The 14,788-nt window shown below is 54.0% G+C and overlaps 1 protein-coding gene across 14 annotated transcripts in view; it reads right to left on the minus strand.

Moving 5' to 3' along the window:
* ARAP1 (ArfGAP with RhoGAP domain, ankyrin repeat and PH domain 1) overlaps positions 1 to 14,788 on the minus strand; it is a 67,956-nt gene that overhangs the window by 49,560 nt on the left and 3,608 nt on the right. For 3 of the 14 annotated variants that reach the window (XR_013404094.1, XM_015115148.3, XM_077963647.1), the window contains exon 1: positions 4,923 to 5,004. The exons of 9 other annotated variants lie outside the window; for them this stretch is intronic. The gene's annotated coding sequence lies outside the window, so the exon portion shown is untranslated. Of the gene's footprint in view, positions 1 to 4,922; positions 5,010 to 14,788 lie in introns of those variants that run through there. 2 more of the 14 variants (XM_077963650.1, XM_077963648.1) reach the window with 1 other exon arrangement.

Here is a 14,788-nt window from a genome sequence, read left to right on the forward strand (position 1 = left end):
TGACCTCCCAAAGTGCTAAGATTGTAGGCATAAGCCACTGCACCCAGCCCAAAAGTGAGTATTTAAAAAACAAACTTTAAGTAGCTAGCACTTCAGATGAAAGCGTTGGCAAAAATGGCAGTGCTACTCAAACGACAATTTAAAACAAGAAAAGGAGACTGGCCGGGCGCGGTGGCTCAAGCCTGTAATCCCAGCACTTTGGGAGGCCGAGACGGGCGGATCACGAGGTCAGGAGATCGAGACCATCCTGGCGAACACGGTGAAACCCCGTCTCTACTAAAAAATACAAAAAAACTAGCCGGGCAAGGTGGCGGGCGCCTGTAGTCCCAGCTACTCTGGAGGTTGAGGCAGGAGAATGGCGTAAACCCGGGAGGCGGAGCTTGCAGTGAGCTGAGATCCGGCCATTGCACTCCAGCCTGGGCCACCGAGCGAGACTCCGTCTCAAAAAAAAAAAGAAAAAGAAAAAGAAAAGGAGACCACATAAACAGTGCTTACTGCATGCCAGGTATCCAAGCACTTTATATTAACTCACTAAAGCCTCACAGCAGCCCTGGGAGGTACATATGATTGCTATCGCTGTTTAAAGATGAAGAAACTGAGATAAAGGGAGGTTAAATAACTTTTCAAAGCCACACACCTAAGAAGGAGGCAGTATGTATATAGTCTAGCCCTGTGCTGTCCAATAGCAGCCAGCAGTAGCCTCATATGGCTGTTGGACATTTGAAATGTGGTCCCTGGAATATGATGTGCTAGATTTTGAACACAGTGGATTTTGAAGACTGAGCACCAAAAAAAAAAAAAAGAATGCAAAATATCTCAATAATCTCCCTATTGTTTACATGATGAAATATATTATTAACATTACTTTCACTTGGACAGTTAAAATTGCATTGTGGCTTACACTCTATTCATACTGGAGACTGTAGCTCTCAGCTTTATTTTTTAGACAGGGTCTCGCTCTGTCACCCAGGCTGGAGTGCAGTGGCACAATCTCTGCTCACTGCAACCTCTGCCTCTTAGGCCCGAGCAATTCTCCCACCTCAGCCTCCCAAGTACCTGGGACTACAGGCTTGCGCCACCACGCCCGGCTAATTTTTCCATTTTTTTTTTGTAGAGATGGGGTTTTGCCATGTTGCCCGGGCTGGTCTTTAGCTCCTGGGCTCAAGTGATCTACCCGCCTCCGCCTCCCAAAGTGCTGGGATTACAGGTGTGAGCCACCAGCCTGGCCATCAACTCTTAACCACTCTTCATGGCCTCTCAAAACACAACCTGAGGGCCGGGCACAGTGGCTCATGACTGTAATCCCAGCACTCTGGGAGGCCGAGGCAGGTGGATCACTTGAGGTCAGGAGTTTGAGACCAGCCTGACCAACATGGTGAAATCCCGTCTCTACTAAAAATACAAAAAATTAGCTGGGCATGGTGGTGGGTGCCTGTAAGCCCAGCTACTCAAGAAGCTGAAGCAGGAGAGTCGCTTGAACCTGAAATGCAGAGGTTGCAGTGAGCCCAGAACACGCCATTGCATTCCAGCCTGGGTGACAGAGTGAGACTCTGGCTCAAAAATGAAACAAAACAAACAAACAAAAAAACCTGAGCACCTGCTATATATAGGCCAGGCACTGTGCTAAGGGTTTAACACAGATTGATAGATGATGGTCCCAACCACCCCCACTAGAATGACAAGGTCTGGGAAACAGGAAACTACTTCTCTCCCTGAGAAAAGCCTGGCTCCCTACTGGGCCTCTCTCAAGTTCCTATTCCTGCACTAAGGGCATCTGGCTAAGTTCAAAGACATGGTGACTGGGCACTGATACCCCTTTGGAACAGCCCTGTTCAAGGCACTGCAAGCATGAACCAGACCTCAGACCTGGACTGGCCCTCCAGGAATCTCAGGCTGGAAGGGATCAGATACCATCATCCAGTAAAAACAGCCTAGGGGGCCCTCAACCAGACTGGGGTCAGGGAAAGCTTCCTGGAGAAAGCAGCAAATTGGAAAAAGTTCAGAGCAGTGCCCTGCTAAGCCACACTGCAGCCTGAGGCAAAGACAGAATCATCAGTACTGGTCCTCTTTTTATTTAAAATGTTAAATGTTTTATATTTTGCTCATCATGGATTTCTGGCATTCATTTTTATTTTTAAATGGCATTAAATATTATATACCTCGATTACTGACCTTTTTTAAATAAATAGTTATTGCTTTTAAATTTTAGGTATCTTTTGTTTTTTTTTTTTTTTTTGAGAGAGGGAGGGTCTCGCTTTGTTGCCCAGGCTGGAGTGCAGTGGCATGATCATGGCTCACTGCAGCCTCAACCTCCTGGGCTCAAGTGATCCTCCCACCTCCCCCTCCCCAGTAGCGGGGACCACAGGATCTCGTGACCAAACCCAGCTAATTACTGAGTTTTTTGGTACCCCCTCAAATTCTGCAACAGAGGCAAGCGCCTCACTTGCTTTACCCTAATCCAAGTCCTAGTTTGGAGGTTTAAGCCCCTCAGCTGCTATGACACATCACTGAGTCCTCATCCTCAGGAACGCAGGGACCTGGCAGAGGGGAGAGTCATCCTGTTGCGACAGCACAGCCAAGAGCTGAGGGATTTCCCTCCTCTCCACCCCAAGGGCCCAGTCAGGCCTCAGCACCCCCACACCCCCTTCCTGACTCTCCTTCTCTCTCGTGTCCCTCCAGCGTCTCTCTGCTATGCCAACTACGGTCCCACCCCCATTCAAAGCCTTTCCATGGTTCCCAGTGCCTTCAAGCACTCCTTGGTCCGTCATTCAACTTCATTCAGTTCTGACGTTTACAGATGAAGAAACACACACCCCCAGGGAGGAAGTGACTTGCTCAAGTTGTCAGTGACACCCCAACCCCCAGCCAGGCTGGGCTGGCCCTGTCCATGACTTCCTCCATGTCACTTCTCACACTAGGCACTGGCCTGGCAAACAGGGAGCCCCCGAAACTGTCTGCTGACAATGAATGAGTAAACCGCATCCTCCCATCTTCAGGTGGCTCCAGGCCACCTCCTCCAAAAAGTCCACCCTGACTGCCCCCTCAAGCTCCTAGTCCTCTAAGGCTGAGCCCCACATCTCAGCACTGCTTCTGCTCTCTCTTTGGTTGCTCATTTTGTGGGGGTCCACCTCCACCCAATCCCCCATGTATCCTGGAGTATCCTGAAAGTCCATACCCTTTTTTATCTCCTCTGCCATCCACAGTGGTACCCAGGACCTGGCTGGGCTCACAGGTGCACTCAGTCCCAGTCCAGAGGTAAGGGTTGCCTGGAATCTCTAATCCTTGCCAGCCAGTCCTTCACGTCTGGCTTGAGTCCCTCTTGCTGGGACCAACACTTTTGCCCTTCTGTTCTCTACCTACCATTTCAACCCCAAGGTCAGAGTTCAAATCTCATCACCCCTTCTCTGTCCCAGCCCAGCAACTCCCTGATAATATCTCTACCCACTACTGACTAGTGACCTGTTTCACCAGCCCAGCAAGAAGATGACCCAGAGCCTTAGCCAAAGACAGGCATCCTCCAGCTTCCTTCTTTCCCTAAATGTACACCATTTGGCAATCATGTGCCCAGCCCCTGGTAGATTTTCTCCATCTCATTTGTTCTTTTTTTTTTTTTTTTTTTTTTTTTTGAAACAGGGTCACTCTGCCACCCAGGCTGGAGTGCAGTGGTATGATCTCAGCTCACTGCAACCTCAGCCTCCTGGGCTCAAGTGATCTTCCTACCTCAGCTTCTCCAGAGTAGCTGGACTAGAGGCACATGCACCATGCCTGGCTAATATTTGTACTTTTTGTAGAGATGGGGTTTTGCCACATTGCCCAGGCTGGTCTCAAACTCCTGAGTTCAGGCAATCTTCCCCTCTTGGCCTCCCAAAGTGCTAGAAGTACAGGCGTGAGCCACTGCACCCGGCCCCTCATTCGTTCTTATAACAACCCTAAGGACTGGGATTCTTCTTCATGTCATGGAAGCTGTGTGAGGTAGAAGCTCACCAGGTCACCTGCTGTAGCTCACGGGGCCTTCAGAGGATGTGACTGCTTCTGTCTGGTGAAGTAAGGGAGGCTTCTAGAAGGAACCTCTGACTTGGGCCTTGAAGGATAAGTAGGAGGTAGTCAGGTAGAAGCCATTCCAGGCAAAGGGGACTGGGTGTGCAAGGCCCAGGGACAGAAAAGGACCTGGTGAATTTGGCAACAGGAGATGTCAGTGGGGTAGGAACAGAAGATGTTTGGAGAGGCTCAATGGCTGGCCCTCGGTCACCTGCAGTCTGCTGACTGTGTGGGTGTGGCCCTCTCTTGAAGCCTCCCTGAGCCTGTTTTGCATTCTGATTTGCATGAGTCAGCCCTGGATCAGGGCAGCCTTAAAGGCCCTAACCCTTTCCACACCCAGCTCTGGAGTCCTCTTGGCCAAGTCGCCTCCCCTGATTGCATCCTCAGCTCCCCTCCGCACAGGGCTCTGCCCTGGGTTCAAGGAAAGACCTAGCCCTACGGGGAGCCAGGAGGGGAGGAAGGCAGGCTAGGGGTCCTGACTGAGGCCTCAGCTTGTCCACCACCACCTCCCTTATACAGCCTCATCCTCTACCCTGGGCCCAGCTGTCCCAGCACAGGCAGGCAGGGCAGGGACCCCAGCATCCAGACCTCAGGAAACTCCTCGGAGCTCCTCAACAGGAACCAAGAACATACACAGCCAGTTCTGGCCAGGTCTGGGTCTACAAACCACACCCCACCGGTACCACAAATGCACGCCTCACACTACCTCAAGGGCCACACATCTCCCAGGGCCACACACACCTACCACCCCACCCAATGACCACACCTCACATCTGCTCTTCTCCACCACACACAGCTCCCTACCAGCAATTCAACCGTGCGCAACGACCCCACAGCCCAGAACTCCACCCTTAGCCCTCCCTAGCCCAGGCACCAGGTGATACCTCTGCGTAGGGGCCCCTTCGCTCTGCTGCCCTCCTGGGCTTTCTCCAGGCTCCGCTCACTCAGGCAAGAGTCTTAGAGACACTTCCGTAGATATGAGGAACTAGTGGGGGCTGGGTTCCCAGCCCAGAGGGTGCAGAAGTGGCCCCCACACCCCTGCAGAAGCCACCTCCCTCCAGCCCTGCCAGGAAAGGCAGCAGGTACAGCCTTCAAGTGGGCAAGCTGACTGATCCCTGGGCCAAGCAGCCTATTTTCCATCTCTTGGGGACTGGCGGCCACCACATAACAGTCCCAGGAAGGCACACTGGGGCCTCCTGTCCCACCTCAGGCGACATCTCTGCCCTATAACTCTCCCTGGCACCAGGAGATTCCTGTCCTGGCCCATGTGTGGTGTGGCCTGTCTTCTGGGGTCTCCGCAGTGCTGGTGGCTGATGGGGAGCAGCCCCTCAGGGCAGTGAGGACTGAGTGGGACCCCAGGGCCTGGGGGAATGAAGAGCTGCCTCAGCTAGCTGGTGGGGAGCTGGGGGTCTATCAGCAACGTCCCTGGGCTTCAGGCCTGGGTCCCCTCCCCACCTAGGATGCAAGACAACTCTGGTTCCAGTCCTGGCTCCACCATTTCTTGTCTGAAGCCTGGGGCAAGTCACATCACGTTCTGAGCTTCGGTTTCCCCTCCACAAAGTAGAGCTGTCACCCCCTGCCTCCTAGAGCCTGGCACCCAGATGACCATGACACGCCACCGCGTGGGTACTGGAGGTCAGCTTGCTCTTCTGCTCACTCCTCTGCCGCCAGGCAGTCACTTCCTGTCCCTAGCCCCAAGGTCTTGCCTAGTCCTGACCCTGGGTGCTAGGCTTGTAGCCAGGCTCTGGGCTAGACTCCCTCCGCATCCCGAGGTTCTCAGTCACCCCAGACACCAATGACTACCACAGCCTGCCTCCAGCCATGTCCCCCTGCAGAGCTCCAGACCAGACCTGACTCCACGGCATTCTGGACCTCCGCCTGGAACGCCCCGCACGGCACACTCCCATCATACAACGAACCCAACAGCTCCCCGTGGGGAATGTGGGGAGCCGGGGGAGAAGAGCTGTCTCCAACCCACGTGTGGCCGTCAGGCAAAGAAGAAAAAGATTCCTCTTCTTCCAGGAGCCCCACACCAGGGGAAGCAGCTGAGCAAGAAGAGGACAGGCTGGGTTTCAGTCCTCCTTCTCCCTCACTTCCACACACCGGCCAGGCACCTCTGAGCAGTACACAACACGCACACCCACACACAGTGGACCTGGCGGGAGGCAGGACCTTTTAACAACCTTCTTGCAGCAACCCTACCAGCATCACCCTAATAAAATGCTAAGCCACAGTTTTATTAATGACTAAGGGACATGAAAGACTAAGGGACAGTAAGCATTGCTGACCCCACTTTCAGGCCTCACACTAACTCCAACCCCAATCTTGAAAGACTTTCACTTTCTACAACCTTCAAGTCGGCACTGTTTCAAGTTTTCACAATTGAGTACCATTTTTATAATTAGAAAAAAATGATAAATGTTTTAAGTCATTAGAATTGAGTTTATTCCAGTTTGCTCCCCAAAACCATCATTATAAGGTAGCTTTATGATTTAAGTGTAACATGCATAGATTACTAACGGAACTATTATAAGTGAAATTGCTAATTTCCTAGGCTGTCTGCTTGGAAAATAAGAGACTGAGACCCAAAGCCCCCTCCCTGCCCCTGCCTTACCCTCCCAAGGGTCTAAGACAAAGCTAATCAAATAAGGTCTCCCTCCCAGGCACTGGTGGCCAGCAGCACAGAGCGCAGCCCTCGGACTTTCACACGGGAAATGGACTGAGGCTCACTAATAAACTCCAGACGCCAGGGTCCCTGAGGTTTGTCCTCCAGACACCATCAGACCCCACCCTGGCCCTGACTCTCATCCACCACACCTTAAGCCTCAGCCAGGGGCCCCTCATGCCCAAGACCCCAAAAGATGGTCAGGTAGGGAAGGAAGTGTGGGATGACTCAGGAATGTCTAACGTACCTCACTTGCAAATACATGTAGCTGAAAGTTAAATGGTTTGGTTTTAGGCCTTGTCAAAAAGTCTATCACATACTATGCCCCTCTGGCCGCACCACATACCCCTGGCCCCAAATGGGTCTGGGGACCACTGCCCCTTCCCCCACCTCCTTCCTGTTTACCATGTTTTGGGCACACCCTTGCCCTGCATCCATGCTGCCCCCATTCACCCTAGCCTTCTCAGCTTGCCTGGACTTCTGGGCCCTCACCCCTGCCTCCGGCCTCTGCCCCCTGCAACCAGGGCCCACTCTAGCCCACTGGGCTCACCTGATACATGGCGTAGCTCCTGACCTCAACCCTCCACAGCCTCACCCCAGGACCCTCCCCACTCTCCCAGTCCTCACCCTCGGCCTAGCTCAGTCCCTTCCCACCCAGAAAGGTGACCCAATCAGCCCTACACCTACAGAGACCTGGGGCGCTCCCACCACCAGCAAGATGGGGCTCTGGCCTGCCTCCCTGGCCCTCCGGCACAGACACACTCTACAGGGGTTGGGGACTTCCCATGGCACCTCCTCCCATAGAGGGCAAGGGGCAGCCCGAGGAGCCACAGGATGACTCCTGGAAGATCCTCCTGTGACCGCTGCCCCCAGGGGGAGCAGGAGGGGGACTCCGAACACCATAAATGAGGCAGAAACAGGAAGAGATGGGGCTGACCACAGCAGGGTGGGAGTGCACAGGGATGACCACAGAATCACAGGCAGCAGGAGTGGACAGACCCAGTGGCACCAGTGCTCAAGCTACAGACCCTCACCATGTGCCCTGGGGGCCAAGGGCCAGCACCCACCCTGCCCCAAGAAGGAAAGGGAGGATGCCAACTGACTCCTCTGTGAGCTCACTGGGAACCTAAAGTTCTTGCCCACCAAGGAGGAGGGACTTGGTGGGCTCCTCTGCACCCCAGAAGTAGGAGCCCAGGGGAACAGGGACCCAGACCTGCCTAGTCTCTTGATGGCCCCTGGAATACAGAAGACAGAAGATAAGGGGGTCCCTTACTGCTGGCACGTGAAAGGGGAAGCTGCCTGTGTTGGCTGGGGAGGGTGACCACATGGGTGGGGCCGGGACTAGGGCCAGAAGGGAGAGAGGGAGACAGAGGGACCAGCCCCACAGGCTTTGGCCTCCAATTTGATGTGTGACCTCAGTCTCCCTGACTATATAATCAGACAACAGCCAGGGAAGACTCCCTGACTCAGTCTCCCTCTCCAACCCATTCTCCAGCAGGGCCACAGGGAACACTGGAACTTGCTCACTGGATCCAGCCACCCCTGCTTGCAGCAACAAAAGGTGGCGCTTACGCAGTGCTTACTGTCTACCCGGCACCACACTAAACATATCACATGGATTGCCTCATAAAATCCTTCCAACAACCTAGCAAGCAGGTGGCTTCAGGCCATGTTACAGATTAGGAAACAGCCTCAGAGAGGTTAAGTAACTGGCTCATAGTCACTCAGGAGCCAGAATCTGAATCAAGGGTCCTCTCAAGGGAACAGCATGGAGACAGGTAGGGCCCAGGAAGGAGAAGGGGAGGTCAAGTGATAGAGGGAGAGGGAGGCTGAGTGCGACCGAGAAGGGCCTTGAAGGCTGTGCTAAGACCCTGGTCCTTACTGTCCAGACAACAGGAAGTCATGGAGGACAGCAGGGTGCTCTGGTGATGGAGCACACTGTGACAGAGAGGCAGCAGGCAGGGGTTCCTCCTGCTGTGGGATTTGGGAATTATTCTAACTTCTCTGAGCCTCAGTTTCCTCATCTGTGTAATGGAATTAGGATAGCTCCACCTTGCAGGCTTGTGAGGGAGGGATGAAGCAGATCCCAAATCTGATCAGTTCTCACTCCCCAGTGACTTGCCACCTCACTCAAAGTAAAAGCCAAAGCCAGCAGCCGGCCTGCCAGGCCTGTGCAACCTGTCCCTGCATGCCCCCACTCAACTGCTGGGCCCCGAGCTCCTTCTGGCCAGAATGTTCTTGCCCAGGCATCTGCATGACTCCTCATACCCATTTGGGCACCTCCTCAAATGCAAGGCCTTTCTTCCCTGACCACTCTATCCTAAAAAGCACCCCATTAGCCTCTATCTCCTTACTCTGTTTCCTTTTTCAGCATCCCACTTATCACTACCAGACACTGCCTTGTATGGATATTTGTTAAAGTCAGACTCTTCAGCTGAGAGGCACAGACCTTGTCTTATTCACAGTTGTATCCTCCATGGCTAGGACAGCGTCTAGAAAATGCTCAATCGATAATATTTGTGAAATGTATGAATGGAAATCTACAAAGGCCTGGTTTGCAGGCATATTGAGCAGGCACTCAATATGTGGCACCTTCCAGTGTTTTCAGCCTTTGCTGCTCACCCTTCTGAAGTGCCCCCACCCCCACCCACACCCCCACCTCAAATTCCTCCCCAGGAAGCCTCCTGAGCCACAGCAGCTGGGGCTGGGCACACAACAGAGTCAAGAAGAGGGTGGCCAGGGGCAGGGTCTGCACAGGGCTGGACTGGGAGGCCTTCGGTCAGGGTTTGACCCCGGCTCACCCTGCTTAGGAGGCTTGGGACATGGGGCTGCCTGGAGAGATGGGCAGAGCGAGGGAGAGTTGGAGGAAGCAGGTGCCAAGGTTCAGCCGGGAGATCTAGGAGTTGGAGATTGACTCTGAGGCTCCCTGGCACCCTCCATGGCAAGGCCTGTCCCTTCTTTTGACCTCTGAGGCTGCCCCAGCACTTCCTGCTGGGCAGGCCCCTTAAACACTGCTGGGGATGCCCTCACCCACACAGGGGGAAGTATGACTCTCAAACCCCCTCAGCCATTCCCCAGAGCAGGGCAGAACCACCCCAGACTTCTAGGAGTCTCTGAGACCAACCCCCAGTCCTGAGGCAGGGGCTGCCTCTCCTGCCCGCCTACCCGTTCCCTGACCTCCCCATTACCCAGTGGGGCTCATGGGGCTGCCACCCACTGGCTCCTGCCACCTGCCCCTCCCCTCTGGTCTCATTTCCTCCACACTCATGCTCCAACACCAGCACTTCACCACCAGGCCTTTGCTTACATAGTTCCCTTTGCCTGGAACATCTTTCTCTACCTCACCCTGCAAGCTCAAGTGCCACCTGCTCGAGGAAGCAGTCTCTAACTCCCACGGTCACAGCCCTGATCACACCAGATGTCACCATCTGTGACTGTGTCTGTCACATACATACTATCTCACCCCCAACCCTGGCTGGGTGCAAGGTTTCTCAAGGCAAGACCAGGGATACTTGTGTCCCAAAGGTGGCACACAGTGAGTATCTGTTGACTGAATGAACACTTCCCAATTCTACACATGGAGAACCAGGCAAATGACAACTTGCCCACTGCAAATCAGTGGCCAAAGTGTGGCCAGAATCCAGCCTCTAGCCTCCCAGCATAAGGTGCCTCCCATTCCACCCAGTCCCACCCAGTTACAGTTCTACTAGGCAGACCCCAGTCCTGCCTTCTCAATCAGGACCACACAACCCAACCACCTCCTCCTTAGGCACTTAGGAACCACCAAATCAACCTTCCGCATTTCTAGAAATGAAAGTAAGTCCCAGTCCCAGAAGGGGCAAGAACCTAGACAGGGCCACACAGCAAGTCAGGACCATGACTCAGACCTTGGCCTTCCAGCCTGAGCTCAGATATCTCCAGCAGCCTGTTCCTTGGAAGAACTGCGGAGGGGGCCTGTCTCTTAGGCAACCTTAGAGATACTGGAGCAACCTCCCTCCCCGACCCCCCACATACCTCCAAGTGAGCTAAGCCAGTTCTGCACTTAGAAATGTGGGTTTTCAGGCCACAGGCAGTAGAGGCAAATGAGTGTCCTGGTTCATGTCTGTGGAACAGAAACTGGAACAGAACCACTGGACACCCCCTGGATCTTCAGACTCCCTAGGCTTAGCATGTCCATCTTGAGAGCCGAGAAAGACACAGAAGGAAGAGAGCAGCCCCAGGCGGAGCAGGGGAGGGAAACCTTTAGCCAAGGCTCTGGTACCCCTTCACCAAGCACGGGAGCCGCTGCCCCAGAGCTGTCCTGTTATCACCTGGAAAAGTGTCAGTCTCCAACTCTGCTCCTGGAGTGGGGAGGGGTGGCCCATTCTCCCTACCAGGCACACTGTGGTCACTGGGAACAAACTTGCATTTAAGCTGCAAACCCACACAGCGGTCCACCTGGATAAAGGTCCCCAGAGACCGAGAGACCAAGCTGCTTTTTTTTTTTTTTTGAGACAGAGTCTCGCTCTCTCGCCCAGACTGGAGTGCAGTGGCACGATCTCGGCTCGCTGCAAGCTCCGCCTCCCGGGTTCATGCCGTTCTCCTGCCTCAGCCTCCAGAGTAGCTGGGACTACAGGTGCCCACCATCACGCCCGGCTAATTTTTTAAAATTTTTTATTTTTAGTAGAGACGGGGTTTCACCATGTTAGCCAGGATGGTCTCGATCTCCTGACCTCGTGATCCGCCCACCTCAGCTTCCCAAAGTGCTGGCATTACAGGCGTGAGCCACCATGCCTCGCCACCCAAGAGACCAAGTTTCAAGTGGGTGAAAGCCTTGCCCAGCTCACACATCAAGGGGTGCAGAACTGGGCCCCTCCTATCCCAACCCATGAGGAATGATGACCATACCCGCATGGAGTACCTACTGGAGGGATGCGCTGCAGGCTGGGGCTGGGAAGCACGACCCAGCCAGGAGCCCGGCCAGGCAGTCTTCCAGGAGGACATTCCTGTGTCCCAAAGGGCACCTGTGTCATGTCCCAAAGGTGGACAGGACCAGGGGCCACACCTGGAATCCTGGCCGTCAGTGCCCTTCTCCTGGATGACTGCCTGGTCGGGCTCCTGGCTTGGTTGTGCTTCCCTGAGGGGCAGAGCTGCTCCTGACCTGTGGCCTCTTGAGTGCAGCTGCTGTGTCCACAGGCCCAGACAGCACCGGAAACAGCTGGGGTTGGTAGCTCCTAAGTCCCTTAGCCAAGCTCAGCCTTCTGTATCATAAGGCAGGGCAATACCTCCCCTCAGGCTCCTGATCTATGTCTACTACTTTCTGCAGAGGCTCCTGAGCCTGGCTCTGATCCTTCAATGCTTGACCTGGGTCTGCTGAGCCCCGATGGCCAGCAGTGTGACCCTGACCTTGCTCTTTGAATTAGCCAGCCGCCAGCCCTCCCCAAGCCTCTCCACAACCCCACCCTGGTGTCCACTGGAACAGCTGCACTATCACCCGTGAATGCAGAGGGGGCCTGGTCCATCTCTCCCCACTGCCAAGATAACTGACTGCCCCTCTGCTACCACCTAGTCTGTAGGGTTCCCAGATTTCTTGAAAGGGAGGCAGCTGGGTGTGTGCTGGGGGTGGTAGGTGCAGGGAGCACCTGGCACCTGGAGACCAGCTGTGCCTCTGACCCACCAGCCAGCACTGAGAAACTCTCCAGACCTCAGCCGTCTGCACCAACCTGGATGAAGCATGGCACATGCCTCAGCCTCAACTCGGGGGTGACCCAGCCTAACTCGAGGCTTTTTAGGCTCTCGGAACCTAGAATTTCAGAAATTCAGAAGCTGGGACTCATAGGCGCATAAAACCCTAAAACCCTCAAATCTTACCAGCGTAGAATCTCAGACTCAGAATCTTAAAATTCTAGCTGCTCAGTGTGGAGAATAGAAGGGAATGGAGAGGAGTGAAACAGCCCCCTCCCCCTGGTTCCCTCCCCTTCTCACCTGCCCAATTTGGTTGGTTTCTGTCCTGTGCTATTCACACCTGCGGGCTGGTAAGGGTCCCCAGAGCTGGGGGGTCCCCAGAGCTCCTCCTTACTGCCCCTCCCTGAAGCTCCAGGGAAGTTGAATCCAATGAAGATAAATGCCCAGCCAAAGGTCTCACTGAGCTAGAGGCCTGAGGCAGACCCTGGGTTCCTGACTCTGTGCCTGACTATAGGGAGACCCCTGCCCTATGCATTATGGGTTGCGGAGGAGAGAGGGGGATGCCCAGGGTAGGGCAGTGCTCAGTGGGCCAGTAGGAAAGCTGGCAGGGGAGACCTTGGCACCTGGAAAGCCAAAATGCAGTGGCAGCTCAGCCTTGCTCCTGGTCTTCTGTCCCGGGGGTTAAGCCACCCCCAGCACTGGCCTGGCCAGAAGGAGGCAGGGCCAGCCCAAGCTCTCCCAGGACCACTGACAGCCAAGATTCCAGGTGTAGCCCCTGGTTCCGCTCTGAGAATGGGGACAGAGGAGTGGCCCTCCTGATCTTCTCCCACCCTCCTGCCTTTAACTTTGCCCTCACAACAATGAAGATAAGGACAGGAGGGAGATTTTAACACACTCCCTCAGGGAGGACTCTCTGATGCCTGAATCTTCCTCTAGGCCCCTCTGACGCTGAGCCCCACACACTGGACCACAGGTGGTCCCTGTCTCTGGGCTCTGGAACTGTTTCCAGGGTTGTTCAGTTACTGACACCTGCTGTAGCAAAGCCCCAGCACCCCAACAGGATCAGGTTCCTGGTTTGGTCAGGGAGAAAAGACTTGGACCTTGTAACAAGGCAGTGTGGGCAGGGTCTGAAGGAAGCTCAATGCTTCAGGAAGCCCCAACCAGGCCTCAGGCAGAGTGGTAGAGTGCGGGCCTCAGAGAGCCATGCCGGGGTTCCAGTGCCTGCTCTTGCTTTCCTTGGCTGGGAGACTGCAAGCAAGTCACCATCTTTTACTGGCCTTAGTCTCATCAGCAAAATGGGGTCTGGGAGAACCACTGTATGAACAAGAGCCAAGGTGGATAGGACAACAGCAGAAACTAGACCTCCACAAGACACTCATCCCAGGGCCAGGGCCACGGGGGCTCAGGATTTGACAGCAATTAGTCCAGTGTGCAAGCAGGATACCCCTGTACCCTTGAGGGCATCCCAGATCCACAGTTGGTCACCAACAATGTCACCTGACCAGTTGGTCCTCTAGTCTCTGCCTGTCACTGACTAGGCATTCCCAGGGTAGGACTGGGTTTAGATCTCCTCTGTCTGCAGTGCCTCCAGTGCTTGCGGTTTTCACTGTGAAGCAATGGAAATGTAGATTCCCAGCTATCTATGTAATGGATGATCTTGGACAAATCACTTAACTTCTTGGGACCTCAGATTCCTCATGTGTAAAATGGGAATGGTGCCTACCTCACAAGACTATTTTGAGGATTAAATGAATTCAGTATATAAAGTGCTTACCACACTGCCTGGCACATAGTAAGCTTCCAAGAAACAATAGCTACTGCTACTATTATTACTACTATTAAATAATGATATGTTGGCCAGGCCCAGTGGCTCACGTCTGTAATCCCAGTACTTTGGGAGGCCAAGGTGGGCGGATCACGAGGTCAGGAGTTCAAGACTATCCTGGCCAACATGGTGAAACCCTGTCTCTACTAAAAATACAAAAATTAGCTGGGTATGGTGGCACCTGCCTGTAATCCCAGCTACTCGGGAGGCTCAGGCAGGAGAATCGCTTGAACCCGAGAGGCGGAGGTTGCAGTGAGCCAAGATCACACCACTGCACTTGAGCCTGGGCTACAGAGCAAGACTCTGTCTCAAAAAAAAAAAAAAAAAAAGATTTGTTATTGAACTGGTCACTTAACTCCACGTCCCCTCCCAGCCACTCTCTGACTGTCCCAATGGTCTAGGACAAATGACCTAATTATGGGACAGGCTCTTCCCCTCTTTACTATGGCCTAAGGATGAGAAAGAGAGACATTCCACAGGAAGGCCATGGGGAAGACAATCCATGCATTGCCCCCCACCATCTCTCACATCTGGGGTCATCTGCCTCCAGCTGGGACTGTCCTCCTCAGATCACTGGTTGGAATGTACATATGGTT

This window comes from Macaca mulatta, chromosome 14 (assembly GCF_049350105.2).
Source record: "Macaca mulatta isolate MMU2019108-1 chromosome 14, T2T-MMU8v2.0, whole genome shotgun sequence".
Classification (NCBI taxonomy): domain Eukaryota; kingdom Metazoa; phylum Chordata; class Mammalia; order Primates; family Cercopithecidae; genus Macaca; species Macaca mulatta.